This window comes from Lycorma delicatula, chromosome 2, assembly GCF_047948215.1.
Source record: "Lycorma delicatula isolate Av1 chromosome 2, ASM4794821v1, whole genome shotgun sequence".
In the NCBI taxonomy this organism is placed as follows: Eukaryota; Metazoa; Arthropoda; class Insecta; order Hemiptera; family Fulgoridae; genus Lycorma; species Lycorma delicatula.
This window is the reverse complement of record NC_134456.1, coordinates 53,369,524-53,394,894: the sequence shown is the minus strand read 5'-3', so window position 1 is coordinate 53,394,894 and position 25,371 is coordinate 53,369,524. Positions and strand designations below refer to the sequence as shown.

Genomic DNA, 25,371 nt, shown 5'->3' with positions numbered 1-25,371 from the left:
ATACTAAAAAGTAGTGTTCTTAAATGCTCAAATTAAGCTTTTTAGTTCTTGAGAAGCCTTGTTAAATCTTCTTTTATCAGCAGGGTATCGAGTTATCTGCCATACGCGTCGTAATCTCCGGCGTTCTTCTATCTTCTCTCTGATGAAGCCCGGATACGTAATTTGAAATGAGGGAGCAAAATCCAAATTAGGTGTGGAGGCCCACGACTCTGATTGAATCAATTTCGTCAATCCGTGTACTGCATTGTCAACATCCGGTGATTTCAAAGGCACGTCCAATCGTATTTTTTTCATCAAAAAGTCTTGAAAACGTCGTTTGCTGGTAAACTTATTAAACAAACTGGAAGACCTAGTAGTTAGCAAAACGTTAATAGACATTGAAAGTACAACCGATGTGTGATCTGATGACAAGTCAAAATGTGCTTCAACATGTAAATAATTCCTAGAAATACCATTGAAAACGAGAAATCCAGGAGATCGGGAATTTTATTTAGTTCCGCAGGCCAGTAGGTTAGTCGCTCCGATGACAAACACTCCAAATTATTATCAGTTATTGACCGGAAAAGTTACCTGCCTTTTGGTGATGACAGTATTTTAGGTACTTAGAATTCCAATCTCCACCACAGATGAATCTTGGATCTAAAGATCTAAAGAATGCCGTAAACTGATCCGCCTGCACGGTATGCCGTGATGGGCAATAAACGGAGGAGACAGAACTCTGATCGAATGAAAAATAAAAGTGTAATTTTTTTTTTTTAATCTTAAAAACGTATATTTTGTTACAGTGAAAAAGATTGTCAAACTTAATACTGTTTAAAAATGTTAATCAAAGCCGAATAAAGTTAATATTATCAGAAATAATAATAGCGTTATACCTACAAAGCCAGTACTACAAATAAAGCCAGTATTTTAATTTCTTCTTTAATTATGTCAATAATGATTGTTGTTTCATCGTTTTTGACCTAAAAACTAAACGCACATTCTCCTGGATAGTTATTTATTACTATTTTTGTTAGTTTGTATTTTTAATTTTTATACTTTACCGTAAAAAAAAACTAAATAGCTGTATCATACTTATGAAATAAAAGCAACAGTTAAAATTCTTTATAATGTAAAAGTTGTTGAGATTAAAATAAACAGTCAAAAATTAAATAAGAAGAAACTTGAATTAAATCAAGCAAGTGACTAATGACAAAAAACTAATCTTCGTAAATACATAATTTTTATGTGGTTTTTTCTGTTTAGGAGTAATTTTATTTTTATTACTTTTTTTCTACAGCTAAATCCCTTTTAATAAAGAAATATATATAACTTAATATAACATAATAGCAGATAAATGAAATGAATATTTTTAAGTAGTATTTTTTTAGCCCGTATTATAATAAGAAAACTATTACTAATAAAGTAAAGTATTCCCTACAAGAAGGTAATTCATCTAACCTGCAATTTTAAAACTAGAAAATTATATAAGTACGGGTTTAGTAGTAAAGCTTTTTTTTTTAAACTGGTTTCTTTCTATGAACAATAATAATTTCATGTAATTTAAAAGAAAATGTTTTACCAACGTAACTAAACATATTATATTGTTGAATTATTTATAACAGCCTATATATATATATATATATATATATATATATATATATATATATGTACGTAAAAGGTGTGTGACTATATTTCTTCCAGTACGTCCTTATTGAAGCGTTTTACTTAGAACCTTACCTCCGTAAAACCAAGATAAAAAAAGAAACGATTAAAAGAAAAAAAAAAGATTAAAATATTAGTGAGAAAAAAAAATTGGACCTGAATATTATATATATATATATATATATATATATATATATATATATATATATATGTGTATATTTTATATATATATGTAGACTACCTTCTTTTTAAATATGCTCGTAATATATAATATGCTTTTGGTCTCTTGATTGAATAATCTAATTAGGATTCAATTATACAGTTTATTCTAATCAAACCATTACGTAACTTACTATTTATCCATACTAATAGGGTAGAGAAAATTTAGTTCAACGATTAGTTTACACATAAATTTAACTCAACTTCTTTCGAAATAAATTATAATTAAAATCGGCTCTCCTGCAGAGCCATAAGTAAGTTCTCCTAACAAAAGCAAGTGTTAAAGTGATAAGAAGGTCCTTAAGGAACCCCTAAAATAGAATTACAGAATAAATATTTGCTACTAAACTTAAAGTCCAATATAAAATATCAGGTTCAGTCATGAGTCACAAGAAATTAATTTCAGCACCACATAGTCCACAAAAACAAACATTAATAACAAAGAATAAAAATTAAAAAAAAAACAAGAATAAAAGGAAAAAGTACAAACAAAGAAGATAAATACGATACTATTAAACTTGACCTCTGGTCAAACTTAAAAAAAAAAAAGTATCAACAAGCCACTTTCTGATTTGGTTCAGATTAAAAACATTGAGATTTAAAGAATTATAAATAGTGTTATTTTTTACGTTTATGTTCGATTTTTCAAGTCAAATTTTATTTATTTAAAAAGGTTTTTATAAAAATATCATTTAATTTTATTTAAAGTATGCGTATGCCTAAAAAAACATCCTATATACAGAGTGATTAATGAAGAACGTAACAAAATTTTAGAATATATTCTACTAGTAAAAATTGAAGAAAAAAATTCATATAAACATAGCTTTGGAAACGCTTCGTTAGCAACTGTTGGTTCTCAAAAAATTTCGCCCTGATTACTGCAGTTTTAGTCAAATTAAGTCGGGCTGTAATTCTTGGGACCCAAATGAGGCAGTTATTAATATTGTTTTAAGTTATTGTTGGTATGTGTATAATGACGGAATTAATGATTACCTGATTATTCTTTTCATAATTTTCTTAAAGATAAAAAAAAATATATCTTTAATATTGAAATAAAAAAACAGAAAAAGAATATGTAATAAAGTTCGTCTGCTATTTCATTAGCTTTGAGCACCCAAGAACGTAAAGTACAATATTGCCATATCGATTCCAGACCGCTGAACATTGTCAGACATGAGTGTTTGTACACATACGCACGTACGTATGTGTTAAGTACGTAATTTACATTACATCTACGAAATTATTATTTTTAATTTAGTGGTTTTATATAAAATCTCATCTGATTAGAAAAAAAAATGTTCTAGAATTGTATTTTTATAGATTTCGAGAAGTCTTGAGTAAAAAATAAAAGATTGGGGTCGAAAACAAATGTTTGAGGTAAAGTAATTTTGTTAAATGGATAATAAACACATAAAAATTAAAAAAAAAAAAAAAAAATAGAGAATTAGATTCTGAGTAAGAAATTCATAAATGAAGTCCACAGAAACCAAAATAAAAACATTTGGTACTTCTGCAGGAATAGATTTTGAAAGTAAGTTTATTCCAATTTCAGTTGAAGATGATAAACTTGGGAAAATTTAAAGTTTAAAATTTAGTTGAAGGGGAAAAATTCAAAGTTTATTAAAAAAAAAAAACAAAAAAAAAAAACAAAAATGTAGCAAATTTTAATTGTGTATTAAACGAAGCCAGGTTTTCAATATAAAAGTGGATCGTGAGAAACGGATGACCGGACAAATTGAAAAATAGAAAACTCCGTCCAAAGGAAAATTTTGGAGTCTACAGCTCGGTCTTCTGGGAACTTTTCCGCGACGGTTCCGTCGCCTTGAGGCCCGACTTGGTTATTAAAACACCAAGGGAGGCCTTGATTGTTGAAGTGACCGTTATTTCGAGCAAGGTACTTCCCTTCGGGATGGTGCTCGGGAAAAGGTTTCAAAGTATCGGTCGATAGCTTCGGCCGTGATGAGGGATATGGACGTGGATGGCGTGCAGGTTCTACCCGTATTTATTGCTGCACGTGGAGGGTTTCCTAAGTTTACTGCTAGAAATTTGTCCCTTTTGGGCATTAGTGAGCCCTCGCTCCTCGAGGACCTATTAATCGGAGTTTTGCGGGCTGCCACCGCCCTATCCGATCTCGATTGCGGTTGATGCCCTTGGTTCTTTGTTTGGTTGCACGTTGTTGCGCGACTGTTGTGGCCCATTCTTGTATGGTAGACCTAAGCCGTGAACGATTAGGTACTACGGGAGCGGCGGGCTCTGGGCCGTTTTGGCGAGCACCGCCAATGGCGTTGGTTTCGTGGAGGCAGTGGCTTCGCTGCGGGCGGCGAGATTCTAGCGCGTCAAAAGCGGGGCATTGTTGACTAACCCTAATACCTAAATAGCCATGTTACAAGCGAGGAGAAGATTTATGTAAAATAAAAGTTTGTTAGTATCAGATGTAAACATCAGATCTCTAAGAATTAGAATGTAATACTTGGATGTGTTTGAATAGAGTGTAGCGCTTTATGGTAAGACAACAGAAAAGAGAAAGAATGGAGTTCTTTGAAATGTGGTGTCACAAGAGGATATTGACAAATTCGATATGAAGAAGTCTTCATATTGGGGAAGTAACTAGGATGGGTTTGAAGTAGATGAATTGGAATGATATTTTTTATTATTCCATTAAAATTTGTTTAGATGCGTAAATTTTGTGATTGCTCATTAAAAGTACTAATCTCTTTGGTGGGCTAATTTAAATGTTATACTATATTAAACATAAATTTTGTTTTGTTTTTATTTGTTTAGTGCCAATTAGATTTTAATTCTAAATGGCTTAGAATAATAAAAAATTTATTGAATGCAATTAATGGTATAGCGGGCGGCGTATTGCTGTGCACATAGGCTTGATGGCTAGCTTATCGAGCTATTAACTATCCTAAACAATTCTGACAATGTACTGCATACTATGTAAGCATACGGAGCTATACGAGATGTTTTCATAAAGGAATGACTATCTAACTCCACCCGTCGTATCAATTATTTCTCTCGCACGCAATGTGCACAGCTATACGCTGCCCGCTATAAATTGTAACTAAAGTGTTTATTGATATAATTTTGGTACTATAATTCTTATGTTGTGTTATAACTTTTACATTTTTTTATAACAGGATGTTCAAATAAATATACCTATAATTTCTTTTACCAATTATTGTAGAAAGAATACATAACGGTTGAAGGTGGGATGGAAGGATAAACTAAAACGAATTAATGTATAACCAGGTAATGAAGAATAGGTTGTTAGGTAAGGGCCGTGAAAATATACGAAGGATAGATCGGGTATTGAAATTCTTTTTTTTCATAAAAGTTAATTTCTTTACGGTAGGGTGTTAGTGTGTACCTTTTAACTTCTTAATAATGTTTTAAATTATTGTTGTTATTATACGTATAATAGCGGAATTTATGATTATGTTATTATTAAGTTTATTTTCATTATAATTTTCTTTATTTTTAAGAAAATTATATCTTTAATATTGAAATAAAAAAACAGAAAAAGATTAATGTAGTAAAGTTTGTCTGCTATATCATTAGCTCTGAGCAACCAAGAACGAGTGTGCAAAGTACAGTGTTGCCATATCCACTTCAGATCACTGAACATTGTCAAATGTAAGTGTATACACACTGAGCCTGTATGTATGTGTGTAGTGCGTCATTTACATTATATCTACGAAATTATTTCATTTATTACCACTGTAACCCTAAATTGATTTAAATTCAGCTTAAGAAACAGCTTATACAATACAACAAACATTGTTATAAAATATGCATTTAGGTCTAACCCATATAGTAGATTTCCCATTGCCCTAATGCGATCTACGATTATAAAATTATGATATATGAAAGTTTTATTAATATTTTTACTTTTTATTCGCGTCAGAAATTTAAATCAAGTTTATTTAAAAAAATAATTTAAGTTTATATAATAAAAGTTTATAAGTCAAGTTTATATAATAAAATGTAAAAGTAAATATAATATTCAGACATTTAAATAACATTTTGTAGCTCTTTAACTGTAAAAATATTATAAATTTAATAATTGTCAAGATTAATGAATTAAAATTTGTGCAGTATGCTATTTCATTTACAGGATGTCTATAAAGTAGGGAATCCTTAAAATAGCCTTTCAATAGAGAATCCTTAAATTTTAACTGTTCAGCTAATAAACATAGAAAAATTAAATTTTAAAAATGCACCTACCTCAAAGATTTATTTTTTTTTTTGTACGTATAAGACAAGCACACCCCAAACTAGGTAAGTCGTCGTAGGCCGATGATTTTACGTCAAAATTGTTGTTTTTCAATGCCCTTTAAAATAGTCTTTCATAATTCAGTAGAATTAACCCTTTCCATTAAACATTTTTGAGTTGCCCAGGGAGGAAATAATTTTAAAGACCATTTAAAAATATTAATTTTTTCATAAAAACATCGGCCTACAACCTTAACCGAAATAGCAGTCATTTAATGTTTTTCACAACTAGTTTCAAAAGTGTTCTCTTTACCACTTAAATAACTGCTAAACATAAAACAAAAAAAATCAAATTTATCAAATGCTCCTTTATCGAAATGATCTATTTTTCGGTACGAGATCACCTTAGTCCACAAGGGTAGCTAAAAGTAGGGTATGCGGGTAATTAATGAATTTTAAATGGAAAGAGTAAGATTTGTGACGCCATTTTAAGGGGCACTGAAAAAAAAAAATGGGTAAAAAATAATGGATTATTACTCGAAAAATGGCGCCATTTAATATTCTTTAGAGCTAGTTTAAAAACTGGCTTACAGTGTAATCCAAATATTTCATAACAAAATATAAATCGTTTTGAGAACTAAATTTCTTTCTTCTATGTTTAACGGTTGAAAAGTTAGATAAGAGTTTCTGTACTCTTTATACATCTTCAGTTTTCTATGACACAAAACCATATAACACCTCGAAGAGAAGGTATCTAGGATAAGAGAAAAGGAATTACGAGAAAAAGTTATCTTCTCATAGAAGAACTGATGCGTGAGACAAGCTAACTCAAAGGAATGTTTTCAAATTTCCAAGCAGTTGGTGCCAGTACCGTTCACCTTTCCTTTAGAAATTGTGATATAATTGTCCGAAATGGAGTTCTACATTTCTTATCAATGATTTTGCGTTACCCAGCTCAAATATTTGATATCACAAATTTTATTTCTTCAAATCCTGAAAAGAGATCTGAAAACAGGCAATTATTTCTTTAAGGAAAACTATACATTTTTTGGATCCATTAGACTTAATTCATAGTTCGACTATGAATCTTATTTTACAAATTTTATAAGTGAATCTTTTTATTTTCCTTTCCACCAAAAAAATTATGATGAATTACAACTACTCAAGTACGTAGTTTTACAATTTACTTGGCGAAGGAATCTTGTCTAACATTAAAAAAATTTATTTCTTCTCAGCCTAATTCCTTAATAATTATCTACATATGTATCAAATATTTTTCTCTTCACCTATTGATTTTACCAACTATTCCTTTTGATAATAGATTAGCTAATCTGGTACCCGAACCGGGATTTTCACGTACTTTTCTTTCATTTCAGTTTATCTTTAATTCATTTTTTCTTCAATGATTTTTTGAGCTCTCCTAAAACTAAAATATTTCTCGCAACAATATATTACATTTTAAAATTATTCATTGGTTTTTGATTGCTATTATTCATGTATCACTTCTACAGAACTCTACATCCACAAAAATATATCTTTCTAATTAATACATTTTTATTTAATAACAGGACATTTATTTTTTACATGAAAGCCTTCCTTGCTTCTATCATTCTATTTTTGACATCTTTCGTCTATTTCCTTCTAATTTTAGTGCCTTTATTTTTCCTGTTTAGTCTCTGGTAATCACTGTTCAGATAATACTTCAGAGGATGATATGTATCATCTGTGTGCTTGCGGGGGTGCCACCGATCGATCTAATCGCGAAATACAGGGTTGAGAGTTCTAAGGGAAAAATAGAACAAGAGGCCAAAGAGGAAATCAATACTTTGTGGCAAGGAAAATGGACCAATGATGGTGTGGGTCGATGGACGAGGCGGCTCATCCCTGAGATTACACCGTGGGTAAGAAGAGGATACGGTGAAATGGACCATTACTTGACACAATTTTTTTGTGGACACGGTGTATTTAATTATTATTTAAATAAAATAGGCAGAAGGAAAGAAACAACCTGTATGTATTGTGACCAACTTGACTATGCGGAGGACACCTTTTTCATGTGTGACAGGCTTGAGATTTAATCAGAACATCAATGGATTAACACCTGACAATATAGTGCAATTTATGACTAGCAGTGAATATAACTGGAACACAGTAGCAGGTTATGTTAGGCAGATTCTAACCCAGAAATATGTTGATGAAAGAAGCCAAGGATATTAGTATAGACTAGTGTAGGGAGGGCAGCCTCAGCGGAGAGGGCCGACATGCCGAGGTGTGTCGGTTCCAATGAGCCGCTGGGGACTCAAGGGGCTCTTAGTTAGGAATATTGGAGAAGGAAGATCAGTGAAAAGACCCCACACCACGCCACGACAAACCAGGTATGGCGTGGTGTCAGAAATGGGCAAATCTAAATAAGGAACTCTCAAAAGAGCTGAACCGGTGGGCCGACCTGCCATGCCGGACGTACAGCCGGTAGGTGGGGAGGCCCATTAGAGTCAAAAGACACTCCCCTGGGTGGCGTAATACCAACAAGTCGGTCCGGCCCAGGGGAGTTGAGAGAAAAAAAAAAGGATGATTTGTACGAATGTAAATGAAGTGTAGTCTTATACAGTCTCAGTTCGATCATTCCTGAGATGTGTAGTTAATTGAAACCCAACCACCAATGGCAACACCAGTATCCACGATCTAGTATTCAAATCCGAGCAAAAATATCTGACTTTACTAGGACCAACACGGTGCCTATGTTAAAACTTCCGCACCCTTTTTACTCATACTGTGTATTATAAATTTTATTATTTAAACTACTATCTCTTTATAGTTAATTGTTAATATTTTTATTTAACTTTTTCACATTGTAGTGTATCCTTGAATCCAGTTTTCTTTAGTTTCCTTTTGAGATCTTTACTTTTTTCTTATTCTTCCTAATGACTTCAGATAAAAGTAAAAAGTCTCAAAATAAAATTTTAAAAAGTAAATAAAAATTTGAAGAAATATCTTCTTTTTTTAAAGAAAATACTTGCTGTCTATTATTTAAGGTACATTAATGGTGGTAATCCAATTAAAAAAAAAAAAAAAAAAAATGTTTTCCCTTATGTCTATAATTTCTGAAACTGTATAAGCTATCACAGCTTATACAGTTTCAGCTTATACTGTTTCTTATGCATAAGTAATATATTGTAAGATAAATATGAAATAATAATAAAATTTCATGATTTTAATCGGAAGAAGAAAATCAATGCAATGTAGTAAACAAACTTATATTATGGATTAAGTTAACTCAGTGGGAATGCTAAATAATCATCCAATTTACTTTCACGACCGCGCTGTCCAAATTGTCTTGTGTGTGTTTGTGTGTTCATATAAACACATATGAAAGTACACTACACACACACACAAACATTTATATTATATATCGTGCTGCACATTAACAAATGTAGTAGCTGCTGTATGTGTGCGCGTGTGTGTATCCATAGTAGCAAGTCGTGCATTAAGGAGATGTTATTGATGAATCTGAGAAGCCGTAGGGAGTGTAAAGGGCGGTTGCTGGAACCTGTTCATTTCTTCTTTCTTTATTATTTTTGTATTCTTCTTCTTGTATTACTTTTACTGTTGTGTTAGTATTTGTGGGATCTGTTCTCGTGAGCATTATTATAGTCTCCAAAATCGAGCAAATAACGCCAAGAATCCTGTTTAAAATGCATGGAACTTTGTAATAGGATGTTAGAATCCATTCAAAATTCAATTACTCGTAACAATAGAAAGAACAGAAGAGTGGTAGAATATTATCATGAAAAAAAAAACACATTGATTTTCTATCCTTAAACTTCCTTATCATCCTTTACCTTTCTAAACCTAACTTATATTTTTGTAAAACAAAGAGATTCTGTTCTCTAACCGAGCTGTACAGGTTATATATTATCTAAAGTATACATTTATTTATATATATATTTATATAAATCTAGATACACACACACACACATATATATATATATTAATAGACGTACTATATAAACAGACCTAAAGATCTACTTGATGATCATCTATTCTTATTCTTTTTTGCCTTTTTTTATCATAATTTAGTCAATGTGTATTATAACAACGAACCGTAATATATCTACATTCTTTTTACAGTGGATCGTGGATCGAAAGCCACCTCACACACATAAAGCATTCCTGCTTTTAACCAACCCTATCTCTTTCCTTTTTCTTAAATTTTATGTTCTTTTCATTTATTACTAACTTCTATTTTATTTCATTTTCTTTTATTTCTTTTTTTTATTTTTAATATTTATTCATTGGAGTTTATTTTTTTTCATGTTTTAACACAGTTATATTTTCTATTTATATTATAATTTTTTACAGTTTATTTTAAAAGGTATTTATACTACTACTATTACTACTACTTTCCTAGTATATATCTATTATGCAGTCTTTTTATTATTAAAGTTTTTTTTATTTTTCTGGCTGTTATATTAAATTACAGAAGTAGAATATTGCTACAGGTAAAAAGTTACCCACCCCTTCCACCAAGATTGCTGCATTTCTAGATTTCATTAAGTCTAAATTAGATAAAAAAATATTAAATATTGTTTTTTTATTGTTTTTGTTCTAAATATTGTTTTTATATTAAATTAAACAAATTTCTGTGTTTGTTGGTTTCATGTGCGTGTTGCTTATGCAACGTCCATGTGTGGGTGTGTGTGCGCGTGCACTCGCTTGCGTGTGTATGAGATGTGAGCGCGCAGTTTTATCTCAGAAACTTTATAACCACCAATAATGAAATGGGGTTAGGTAAACTTATTGTTTGAGGAAGGGAAGGGGTTTATTCTGTTAATCCTTTTCTTTTTTAATCGGTTTTTAAAAAATTGAGGGTAATCCGGCTAAGTCTGCGCCTGTTACGTTTGCAATGAGGAGTAACATCCCGCGAGTTCAACTTTGTGACGTTTTCATCCCGCATGTAAACAGGGTGCGGTACCTAGGACTGCATCTGGATCCCGTAAGACGTGGAGGATTCATGTCAGGGAGAAAAGGACGCAGTTTAATATTAAGTACTAGTTGCTAGGCAGGTCTCAACTATCAACTAACAAGAAATTGCTGTAATCAGCGGTCCTGAACCGATTTAAACCTACGGAATCCAGCTATCGAGTACGATAAGCGAGAGTTTCATCGTAATCGTACAGCGATTCAAGAACAAACAATTGAAAGTTATAACAGAAGCGCCGTGGTTTGCGATTAACACTGAAAAACACAATTATCTGGGATTGCCAACCGTTCGATACGGCGATTCGGTTCAAAATACAAAATGAGATTGAACAAACATGTGAACTGGCTCGCGGTTAACGTCTTGGACGTAAGCGAGGATGTTAGCCGCCTAACGCGACTGCATTTGTTAAACCTACAATTTTCCGAAATTTGAGGTGAGTCAGCTGCTCTAGGGAGTTGTGCAATCTCAAAATTTTTCATTCCTTTTCGCCACTTACTTTTGTTGGTTCTTTGATTAGTTATTATTTGTTTGGTTGATAAGACTATTTTTGGTGTTTTCTTTGCTTTTTAGTTCTGAACTTGATCAGTGTTCATTGGACTCAATTATATATGTAATTATTTACGTATTATATATTAATGTATGCTGTATAAGATATGCATACATAAGTATTCATATACAGTTGAGGGATTTAAATGGAAATCTCTCTCCGCATATCTTTTTTTTTTGTTATTCAAATTTAATTTTGGTTACGGTAAATTGGAACCGATTGTAAATTAAACATTGCAGTAAAAAAAAATCTGTTTTAAATTACTGATAATGCTGAAAGAATCGATATCAGAAATGTAGTTGAACTTAGGAATATTGTAGAGCTATGTCGTTTTGAACTTAATAAAAATATTTATAACAGCTGGTGTATAAATTATATTTCTAATATTAAGTTCAAATAAGCAATAATATAATATTACTGGTCATACCAATAAAAAAAAAAAAAAAATCTAAAATAATTTTAGAGCGTTAAATTACAAAAGTAAAGCGTATTCTTTGTAAATATTTTTGAATTAACTTTTTTCAATAGTTGTTTTGTAACAAATAAAAGTTAATAGTTATTTAAAATCCTGGTAGTTATATACCATGTTACACTTTGATATGTTTTTAACTATGTTTTATAATATTTTTTTGAGTCTTTAGGCCAGGATTACGTTTTTCATATTTTAATCGTAATACAAATATTTAAAAATTTTTATTTGATGAGAAAATAAGTAAGGTCACGAGATTAAAAATAATTTTCAACTGTGTAGTTGAGAAACTATTAAATTTTAAGATGTGTGTGCAAAATTGAGAATTGTTTAATATTAACTATCCTTAAAAAATAGTCGATAAAATAAACTTATTTTCTTGAAGAACATTTCTTTCAAGTGAGTTATTGAAATTCTTGGATATCAGATCGGCTGTCTCTCAGATCTCTGTACTAGGTCCTGTACTACATTCAGTATTCACTGCGGACCTTCCAACCCTGGGAGGATGCATCGTCGCCACATTTGCCAATGACACTGCTATCCTTGTCGTTGTCGGAGAACTGAACTAGTCTCAAGGGAGTACTGACCTCGTCTGAGCACTCCAGAAAAAATGGAGGATTAAAGTCAATCAGGATAAATCGAAGCACGTCACATGTCGCTATGAGACGGATGACTCTCTTAGTGTGAAATGGATGGTGTCTTGATCACACAGATGTGCGGTTTCTAGGACTTCACTTAGATCGGCGTTTGACCTAGAAGTGAGGATGAAAAAAAACAACTGAGGCGAAATATAGGGAACTGGATTACTGTTGTGAAGAAACTCACAACATACGTTGTCAAATAAAGTTCTGCTTTACAAAGTTATCCTACGACCAATCTGGACTTATGGCGCGGAGTTGTGAGGTATAGCAAGTAATAGTAACTTGGATATTATTACACAACGCTAGCAAAAAAAGGTAACAAGAACAGTTGTAAAGGGCCATGGTTCACATGGAATGATGAGATTCACAAATATCTCGAGCTTCCGATTCGTAAGGGTGTAAGACAACAACATTTAGAAAATAACCAACATTTAGTTGTTTACCAACAACATTTAGAAAATCACGTCAACCTCTTAGCGATCAACTGCTGGATAGCAGTGGGAACGTTCTAAGGTTGAAACGTATACATGTGCTTGACTTAGGTGCTACTGAATGACAGTTTGCAGTTACTATAGGCAAATCTAGTGATGTTATTGTTTATGAAACTTCTTTATTTATTTTTCACTTGATTAGTTATTTGTTTTTTTGTTTTTTTGACTATTTATTTGTTTATTGGTTTTTATTTGTTAATTGTTTGTTTTATGTGGATTTTAAAATTTTGGCAGATATATTTGTTTAATAATGAACTTTAGGATTACTACTTACTGATAACTATTATTCTGGACTGATTTATTATGGGAGTTCCTTAAGAACCCCCTATTCATGTGCTTATTATCAAAGGATTTACTTATGGTTCCACTTAAGAAGCGGATTGTAAATATACTAGTTGTGAAACAAAAACAAAAGGCAATTAATAAATAAAAAATAATGTCATTTATGCTAGAAAAAAAAATTAATAACTACACCCATCTCTTTCATACCAGGCAAACGAACCATTTTTTTTTATAAAATATGACATTTAGACCAATGAGAAGGACTTCATTATATTTTTGTCGCCATTTTTTTTTTTGTTGTAAATTCCATTTAAAAATTCTACACATAGGATTATTTAAAATTTAAATTTAAAAATTGGATTTTACAAAATCAATATAATTCTATTGTTGAGTTTTTAAATATTAATTTTAAAAAATACATGTTTTTTTTTATACCCTCGAATAACGCGTACGGAATATTGAATATGCACTCAATACTTCGTCCTATAATATTGAGTAATACTCACTATAACGCCTTGAAAATTGCTATTCTGATTTGGTATCATATTTATGAATTATTTTCACATATTTCCTTTATTATTTATTATTTCATAATAAAGGATAAAGTATGTATGTATGTATTATTATTATTATTATTATTACAGACTTTTATCTTCTCCTTTCTATTTTTTTAATTAATCATATTATTTTTTATTTAATGTGTACTAATTTGGAATGTGTATAGTTAATTTAATGATGCTATAACTTTTTATTGTAATTTGAAGTTTGTTACATAAATTAATTTTATTTCTGGTTGTTTGCATTGTAGTTAAGGTTTTATTCATTGTTTTATATTCTGTATGTAACTAATGTTTTAATCTTTCAATATTACTACTTCCTACAAAGTAGTATTATGTGCTGTACAAATAAATCACAATCATTGTTGACCGACGAAGTGTTGAACATCTGTATGGCATTTCATCTTTCTATGTATTTATGATAGTACTGCCAAACACGTTCTCCGATTCTTATAAAATTTTTCCGTTAGGTTTTCTCTGTTGGGCTAAACTATATTAGTGTAATGATTTTTCGTAAACATTTCTTTTCTAAAATGCGGGAATTACAACTATTGGGATGAGCCGACTATTACTATATTCTATCCTCTTTGTACATATCAATTCATAAATAATCTTAACATTATTGTATCACCAAAAAACCCACACACACAAAAGAAAATGGGGGATGATTGCCTTCTTTACAGTCATCATTCGGTGATGTCAGATGTCCCTGAAAACAGGAGATTAAAAATAGGGAACTAAAAAATACCATATTGCTAAAAAAGTACTATTTTATTTGGCATTGGCTGAACTTTCTACAATCAATTACAACTGATATATCGTTTGTTTTTATTTTAACTATGACTTTATTACAATCTTGTTAAGCTCAATTTGTTAAATTCAGTCCAATATGTCCGAGGTACATTGTTCACAAAATTTCTTGTCAAACCAAACAGATATTAGCTTCTACATTTCTTTTACATTAAATCACCTATCATTGCTTGACATGCAAGACCCACCAACCCTGTTATTTTTATTATAAACATAAATCATTACAAAAATTAAAAAAATAACTTAAATATACATACAGAATAGATGAGTTTGATAACTAAAAAATACGTACCTTTTCAAATTAGGTTAAAAGTTGTTGTTTAATGTTTCTTTGGTAATAGGAACGGACTAAAGTTTCCCAATGAATTAAATAATAAATTTAAAAATAATGTAATGATTATAAATTGTAATAATTTTTTTCATCGTTTTATAGTTGCATCAACGATAATAATCATTAGCGACTTAAATAAAACTAAGTAATCATAAAAAATTAGACAATAAACACCAAACACTGAATAACTGGAACATGATTCATAAATATTAGAACATCACCACTAAACTATTTTCACTGCGCACACAGTATTCCGTAAAGGATCTTACATAAAAAAATCCGCTAAATTAAGTTTTTCTCCTACTTTCACAGAAAAACCGCAACAGTCTTTTGATATATTTTTTTCGGTTGAATAAAGCCTTCACGTCTGAATCCAGGTTTAATTGTCGTCGAATAGACGCGAACATTGAGCAGTCTATGAGTAAGTGTTTACGGACCATTTTACAATGCAAGCCTCACAATTCTTCTAAGGAGAGCCAGATAGATGTGTTTGGATTAGCTTTGTGTGCCCACCTCAGCCGAGTTAGGATGACTTGATCTCTTCTGTTGTTTAGGATAAAAGGTTTCTGGAAGACGTTCTCCCGGATGCCATAAAAGGCCGTGGGATAACTCAGCAATCAGAATTTATTCCACTGAGTACGTAGTTTGATACGGACTGCATTCATGAAGTTCTCTCACATGTTAATTCTGATTGGAGGCCATTTGTTACCGCTCAATAGCCTGTTCGTTACCTAGGATACCGCAATGGCCCGGGACACACACGAATATCACTGTCTTGTTTACTCTTGAGAGGATGTAACAGATTATTTATACGATGGGTTCAGATCGTCTGCCGCTTACGTCTTATGCAGATCGTCTTACAAAAAATCTTTTAATAAAAATTCAATGGAAAAACAAAAAACGGCACCTTAAAACAAAATAAAGATTTCACAATTAGGTAAAATGCTAAAAATATTCTACAAACACCAGAATGTTTGTAATTAACATCAGTAATTAGCAATAGTAATTAACAGCAGACTGTTAATTACTTTTTCTATTATCATGTTTTTCTCTTTGACCGTGCATTATTTGATGTTTATTGTCCAACGATGTTCTGATTATTGACCATCCTACAAGAAATTGCTTGCTATTTAAATCATGAACGTTGGTTTAAAAGGAAATTAAATTCGTTGCAATCTGTGAGTAAGAAAAGAGAGTGTAATTTGTGTATAATTACAATCCGACAGTCCATAATATCTGTACTAAGATTACTTCTAGGTTATAAATAAAATTTGCTAGAAAAATTGCCTTTGACCAAAAAGGTCAAAAATGACAAAAACAACATGAGTTTTTCTACTGAGTACCTTCTCAAATTTAAACTCACAGAAACCAAATTATTTTAGGTTCCGTTCTTCAAAACCAGTTTATGAATATGCATCCTCCTTAACTGTCTAATTCATACGTTTTCATATTTGTTTTCCTGTACTATTTTTACTCTACGTACTGCATTCAGGAATCAAATCGTTCTTTTTACAAAATTTTGTTACAAACCATCTTTCTTTTCCGGTTTTTCTTAAAATATTTTCATTTTGGACTCATCCGTATAATCTCCTTAATACAATGTCTGAAAAATTTTATTTGTTGTTTTTTAGAGGGGCTTTCCTATCATAATTTTAAAAAAATATCTCTTTCTTAATGTATTTCTTTTCTACAACAAATCTCTTTCTCTTGTGTTATTCTACTTTTGATATATCTTTTATTTAGACAGTGTGTTACAATTTCGGCATCTAGAGATTTTTTCAGCTTTTGAAAAGTGTGTTAGAATTCTGTAATAATGATATTTAATTTATTGTTATTCGGGTTTAGTTGTATATCATTTTTTAATTTTCAATTTTTTTCGCAATTAGAATTTTTTTCGTAACAACACCGTTCATTAATCTACTTCTAATAGACGTTTCCTCCCATTTTATCCTTAGTTTATTTAAAAATAATATCGTTAATGAATTACAAATTATTTATTTTATCTTTTTGTGTTTTTAACAACAAACAGTTTAAAACGGTTTTATAAATATTGATAGGTGGTTCTTAGAAAGCGACACTTCCCTACTATAATAATCGTGTGCTTGTGCGTTTTAAAAACATCAGACTGTAAACCATAAGTTTTACTAGTTGGTAATGAATGTGTCATACTTATAGTAATATATCCATTTTGCCATATTCTCATTTTACCTAAAATTTCTCTTTCTATTTCACTTGCATTCTCATAATAATTAATAATTATTTTTAGCTTATAATAGAACGGGAACTCTTTCATAAACTTTATGTGGTGAATTGTGAAAAAGACTAATTTCATTCATGTTGTTATTTAAACAGAAAAAAAGCACTTACGCGGATAACGTAATATTTCAAATATTTAATTTAATTTATACAATACATAGCAATTCTATGTTTTGCACAGAAATTTGTACGATTATAAATCTGGGCAAGTACTTACCGAGGTGTTTCGTTAGCAAACCAATGAAAAGAAACGGAGACGGATGTGCAGTAGCACGATTCCAAAAGACTTTTTCATATCTTCAACAATCAGGATTCAGATGTGAAACATAACGTTTAAACGAAGTTGCGGTAAGGATTATAAACTCGAAGAAACGTTATAATTTAAAAAGAATGTAATTTTTTATTATTATTATTTTTAATACATATTTGTTTTAATTAATGTTAATGTCTTACAGTCTAATTGTTGAACGCTATTTTTAAACGAACCTAAACTTGTTCGCTACATAACAACTTGTTATATTATTTTTGAAATACTATTAAAGTGACAGAATTTATTAATACAACGAAATTATATGTGTATACACAACGATTAAATTATTCGTTAGTAACACTTTAATTTATTTTTCTGAAATTTTTAAGGCTATTTAGAGTATATAATTTAAAAAAAATATATATACTAAATTTTAGGAATACGTGAGTTGTTAAATTATTGTATTTTTATTATTTTTATAAAAGCGAAATAAGTTGATTAAAAAAGTTGTTTTTACAACGTAATTTAGTTTAACAGGTAGAAAAGAAAAGAAAACTGAATGCGTTTACGTTGTCAGGACTGTTGATATCAAGAAGGAATCGGTGTCATAGATAGTACAAAAACTTCTAGCAGGTCAACGGTTCTTGATTGGCATTTATTACTGCATTCTTACTCTACAATAGCGTATACTGGATCACTCTACATGTCAAAAATAAATCTAGTATGTGGAGTTTAATAATTGTGGCCTACACTTCCCCTCTTCATTATATACACCACTCCTTTTAATATCTTCAACCATTCCAAATTTTTTCTTTCTTCTTTACACATCGTGATTTACACTAATTAATTAAAAATTAATTAACTTGTCAAATAATCTGTTTTAATAACTTAAAAAAAAAAAAAAAAATTAATTTTAATGAAAGAAAATATATATAAGCCTCTGTTCAACTCGTTGTAAAAATTTTAATGATTAGAAACCTGACATGAATCAGAAGTCAACTGAGCGTAAAGGAACAAGCTTCTCATGCTGCGCTTAATAATGAAAGCGAAAATTTTTAAAGTGGTCACTCATTTCTCTTCCATTGATTCAAATATATTACACATAATATACAAGCCTGCTATTAATTTCTTTAAGTGAACCCTTTATTATGTTAATAAAAAAAATGAGTGTACAACATTACTCTCAATGAAAACAACTATGATTGTAGTACTTAACTGGAAATACTTTCTTGTACATTTTTATCTTGTGAAATAACACATTATATATAGTAATTCAACTAAGTAGGGATTACTACCCGACTGCTGAATTAGTATGATGCATTTGATTATCCTGCATGCATATATTTTGTATTATATAACTACAAAACGATATACCGATGTTTATATAATTCATGTAAGTTATCAAACAGTTTGTTTCATTTCTGTGAGTGATCTGGGTACAAATTGACAAACGAATACGGACCGTAAATGTTGATTGATCAGAATATGTTTTATGATGCACTTCGTTTCATGCGATATTACATATTTCTTATTAGTTCAATATTACCTAAATCTTCACTCTTAGTTAAATTTTACCATATTTTCTATACCTCTTACCTGATCATATTTCAATAACAGCCATACCGGTTTTAACTAAACTACACAATGAAGGATTTCACAAATTTAAAAGCATATTAAAATTTATTTACATAACTTAAAGATTCGGTTGAAGACTCATTTCACAGCAAAACACATAAAATTTTGACTCGCGTAGTTCATTCGTACTGAATTTAGCCTTCAGCATCGTCACCAGTGTTTTTTTAAAAATGGATACATTTACTGGTGCGGAACGTGCTCGCTGTGTGTTTTGGTTTCACGATTCGCGATCAGCAACTGCAGTTCAACGTAATTTTCGTACAGAGTACGGTAGCGACCCTCATAGTAGGCATACAATTTACTCTTGGCGCCAAAGTTGAGGTAGGTAACAACCGACCTCTGTTAAACAAACAAAATCACCAGGATCAAGCGTCCCTGATGCTGCTATATAACAACTCAGAAAAAGCTTTGCACGCAGTCCGAAGAAATCAACTCGACGTGTGTCACGTGAGATTGGCATCCACAAAACAGTGATTGGCGCATATTAAGTAAACGATTGCACTTGAAGCCATACGAACTATCCATGGTCCATAACATTATGGTTGACGACAATGTTGCTCGGCTGCAGTTTTGTGTAAAAATGATGGATATAATTACAGAAAATGTAATTTTTAGTGATGAGTCATCGTTTTAGGTCAGTGGCAAGGTAAATACCCATAACTGCTAAATATGGGGTATCAAAAGCTCTCATAAAATTTTGCAGCATATTCGTGTAGCCCAACACAAGGGCTTTAATAGCCCAAAAAAAAATCAATGGATTTTGTGCCCTAAGCAAACAAAGACTGTACGGCTCGTTCTTCCAGGAGGCAACCGTAAATACTATCGTTTATCTGGTCATGCTTCAAAATTTTCTAATTCCTCAGTTAGACGATTATGACCAAGATGGACGCATTACTATCAGCAAGAGGGGCACCACATCACTACAGCCTAGAAGTCCGAGATTTTCTTGATACTCGATTCCCAGGTCGATGGATTGGTCGTGAAGATCCAATTGCACGGCCACTTCGCTCCCCAGATTAACCCCGCTACATCTTTTATTGTGGGATTTCAATAAATATCGGGTTTATGTACCACCTTTCCCTGCTGATCTTGTTGAGGTAAGACTTCAAATTAACGCTCCAACTGCAGAGGTAACGCCCGAATTGCTGGCTATAGTTTGGAATGAAATCGACTTCAGGCGGGGTTGCATTACAAATGGAAGCCATTTAGAACCAAAGTAGTGAGTGTTGGGTAACAATCTTTATGTGTTTTTCTATGAAATGAGACCTCAACCGAATCTGTAAGTTATCTCAATAAATTTTTATATGCTTTTAAAGTTGTGAAGTCCTCTTTGAATCACCTGTATTTTCCCAGATTAAAATTATAGTTATTTATTAACATGGACCTAACCCTTTATAAAAAAGGGTAAAAAAAATATTTAAGTTTGTATATTTTTTTGGAAAATTTTGTAGAATGTTATTTAAACACCAAACATGTTGTTCCGTTCGGTTTTTTTAAATTAGTTTTTTCTTTAGTAATTTATGATCTACACAAGAATACGTTTTAGCAGATTTTTCGAGGATAATTTTTTTTTCCAAATAACAGACAAGAAAAGATACCAGTGAGAACATCGCATAATTCATCTAGAATTAACTATGAAATTAAAATATTTCGAAATTTTATAATTTAGGATATTGTAACCATTTTAAATACTATTCTATCATATGTAAAATTATTTACATTTAATATTATTGACATTAATATTTCATACTATTGTTCGTGAAATTAGCAGACATGACAGAATGAAAAATTAATCAATTGAGATGAGTTCGACGTAGTACGTGACTGGATTTAATAATTTTAAACATATATAACTTAATTTTGAAAATAGACATCAGAGATTATAACTAATTACTTTTACGACTTATTAAATTTTAGTATTTTCGGTGTCGCTTATCTCTTTTATATGTTCTTTTTATTTTATTACTTAATTCTTGTCTTCTATATTAATTTTTTTTAAAGATGCTATCTTTACGTTACCTTCTGGCTTATAGAAAATGTTTTATGTTTATGATAAACTATATGCTAAAATAATGTTAAATTAATCTATAAGATAACCACCGCCTGGCTCTGTAATGGCATAATAATCGTGTAGTTTATAACAGTTTGTACTAAAAACGAAAAGTAGTTAAGCAATAAAATTTTATTTTTAAAAACGTTATGTTAATTTGATTCTTAAAAATAACATTTTGTAAGATGTGAGAAATACTTTTTATTTAAATATTAGTTGGCATTGCAACATTTTGCATTACTTACGGTAATCTTGTATTACCTTACTATTTACTTGTTGCTTTATATTTTACAATTAAAATCTTTTCTTAGTAGTAAGGTAGCAAATAATTTGTGAATTTAATTTAATTTCTTGAGTGGTATTTAATAAGACTTTTATCCAATAGAATCCTGATTTAATAATGTAGAATGTATCTCTACATAAATTATGGTACTAAGCTGCAGCTTAACTTAAAATTAATTCCAGAAGTTAAAATAAGCATAAATGTTCTTACGTTTCTCCGTTTTTCCTTTCGTTTTTCATCTATCTGGCTTTTTACTTTTGTAAACAAATTAAAACATCCCAAAGAACGGATTAAATTATTATTCTAAAATACTATATAAAGAATCTGTCTGAAATTTTCGAAGAAATGAATAAATCTCGTATGTTTTTAGGTTTTCAAAGTTATGAAGTTTCAATTTTCTGAATCGTTAATATTTTATAAATTTGGTCTTATTTTATAAATAAGCGCCTTATTTTTACACTTCATTTTTTCAGGTATGATTTAAAATGAACAAGTTATGGCGAGGAGATTATTACAGCGCGACGACTTTCCAATTACGAAATGGGAAAAATAAATCAAAGTTAAATATGTTACTTAGAGGAAAAAAGTAAAAAAAAAATGTTATACTACAATTTGTTCATAATACATTATTTGTTAAAAATAATGTCAGATAAAAATTATAAAACAATATTTACTTTTACAAAAAATATTAGAAATTAATAAACCGATTCTTATATATATAAGCAAAATATATATTTCATTTTTATTTATATAGCTAAATTTACGAGTACAAAGCAGCATTCATTACCGCATTGAGAATGACGTTATTAATAAAATGGTTAAGCGCTTGCCAATGAAAAATGATCAAGGTTAAACTGTACTAGCCAAATTTATACTGTTACCAGTTCTTAGTTCTGTCTTCCTAATACCTATCAACATTATAACGTACCTTGGGTTCAATACATTTACATACTTTATCACTTCATCGACAATGGACGCGACTACTTGTATGTTATTAAGAAAAATAATAGTCATTCAATCGACATTTTTAAAATATTTAGAGATAGATACTATTCTACATTTAATTAAATTTATATAGAAATTAAAGAAACTTAATTTGCTAAACAATTCAACAAAAAAAAAATACGCAAAAAATTGTTTATAAATACCGTTCATAAACTGAAACGGCGAGGTTTTCTTTCACTTTTCACGATATGCCTTGAAAACTGTGACTATTGCTGACGCTATTTCATGATTTTTTTCAAGAGTTTTGTGATAAACTACAAATAAATATAACTTTTTTAGTTTCGAATGTGCTTCTTTTAAATTTATTACTTTTAACGTGATTCAAAATATGCTTAAAACAAAATACAAAAAATTAATTCTTGTCTTTAGAAGGTACAATCTTTCCCCTTACTCAGACCAAAAAAAAAGTTGGGCAATCAAACTGCATTATACAAGGAAAATATGAGATCAAGCCGATCAGTCTTCAATCAGTTGGGCCAGACATATGAAGTCATACAATAAATGTAACCTTTGTAGATATGAATTTACCTAATATTATATACGTGATAGTATTGCTATTTTGCCTTAGACAATCATATCGTATCTTTCATTCAAGAGCACTAATATCTAACTTCTAATGTACGAAAAAAAAACATATACCCAGTTTTGCTTTAATATATCTGATTTCAAAGAGCTCTAATTTTTATATCCCCAGAGCACCGCAGTGTGGGTCGGCGTCGGTCGTCTTCCGCCGGCGTGGCCATGGCGGTTCTCTCCGAGCGATCCCACTCAGGGCCGGCTCCTGCTGGTGGGTCCGCCGGCTAGGGCGCTTGAAGCCCGGCAAGCTGAGGCGAGACGGTAGCGTCCACGCCCAACGGATACCTCGGCGGACCGGCCAGGTCTGCTGCTCCGACGGGGATCCCACGTTGGACCAGCAAAGGAGCTTCTTCTTTCTTCTTCCATCATCTTCTTATTCTTCTTCTTCAGGTGCTGGTCGGCGACGAAATAATCTCTCAATGTGCTGGTACTGCTTTTTTATAAGCGCCTGCGAGTGCTGGAGCCACAGCGCTGCTGGTCGTTGCGCACGCTGCAGGCGCGTAGGTGGACTGCAAGTTTCCCAACATCTACCTGCTAGCATCGCGCTCGCCGATAGTAAGCGCAGCATGTAACAGTAATACAAATTATTCACTGGAAATGTATGCATTTTAATGTTATGTTTATTGCTTTGTAAAATTACTACCATAGTAGATTAAACAGTTAAACATAACATAAAATAATCTCCACAGTTTTGCTTATACTGTTAAGGTTTGTCAATTGTACTGTGTGCGTGCGTGTATGAAACAGTAATGAATTCTACATTACATTAGCTGTCCGTAAAACTGGACCAAGTTCATTGAATTGATCCAGTTCAATAGATGGCTAATTTAATATTATACGCTTTTGTGTATTTACATGTTCAATAGAAAGAACTTGGGTCGGATTACCAGCGAAATTTTATGCCGGTTATTTATGTTGTATTTAATTGTTTAATATATGGTAATTTTTCTTATAGAACAATTAAAATAATATTATTGTATATCCAAGAATTTTTACTCTAATTATCCAAGAAAATGCCATGAAATTTATAATAACAAAGTCCGTTAATACCTAAAACAACTAGATACACAACTTTCCTGAAGAAAAAGGCACTATAGAAACTCATTTTTTCCCTTCAACATAATTAAATCTGCCAACGTATTGCAGGTACTTGCGGATCATGTTCTCTTACTGTATATCTCACTTCTCTATTTAACTAAAAACTAACTGTAATTTGCCATGACGCAGCCTATACCTCAATTAAAACGGAAATCTTAATGTCAAAGTTAGGTCTAGAGAAGTAGGTCTACAGTTAAATTATTATTACGAATATTTGCTGATCACTCAAAAAATTGTGTGTAAGTTTAAAAGTTTAACTAATATATATTTTTTTTTTGTTTCAGGTATGAATATGATTTAAAATTATTCATGGAATTTTGATTGATTTGCCGTACGTTCAATATGAATAAGATTATACAATACTAGCTACACTGTTAAGAGAATCTCTACAGATCGGTACGTAGACTTTTTATAAGTTGAATCAAATTGTTCTATTAGTATTAATTTTTTAAATTTTATTTAAAACTCCAATAAATTAATTATATAATGTTCATCCCTTAAATTATTATTTATTGTCTTCTAACTGACGAATATTATTTAATACAACATAAATGCATGTGCACATAATCTGATGCAATCGTATTCCTGTTTAAAAGAAATCAAGTTTAGTAAATATTAAGTAAAATGATTCCCGTAATCACTTCCTTGTACGAAGTAAAGGACGTATTGTATCGCAAAAAATTTCGGTTTTCAGATTTCACCGGAAATATCCATTTTGACCATCCCTGAATTCATTTTGACTAGTTTCGGCGTGATATCTGTACATACTTAAGTATGTATCTCGCATAACTCAAAAAACGATTAGCCGTAGGATGTTAAAATTTTGGGTTTAGGACTGTTGTAACATCTAGTTATGCACCTCCTCTTTTGATTGCAATCGACCGGATCAAAAGTGTCCAAGAAAGAACAAAATTCAAAAAAAAAAAATTGGATTTTGGACTTTTTCTAAACTGCAGTAATAAGCCCTCATTGAGAGCTTTTCAACTATATGTCATAAGTGGTACATATTTTCATTGGTTCCAGAGTAA

The 25,371-nt window shown here is 30.9% G+C and overlaps 1 long non-coding RNA gene across 1 annotated transcript in view; it reads left to right on the top strand.

Annotated features, from left to right (window-relative positions):
* The window catches only part of LOC142320168 (uncharacterized), a 269,581-nt gene that overhangs the window by 55,672 nt on the left and 188,538 nt on the right, over window positions 1-25,371 (top strand). Inside the window, exon 2 of the long non-coding RNA XR_012755305.1 lies at window positions 24,628-24,739. This is a non-coding gene — a long non-coding RNA (uncharacterized LOC142320168). The remainder of the gene's footprint in view (window positions 1-24,627; window positions 24,740-25,371) is intronic.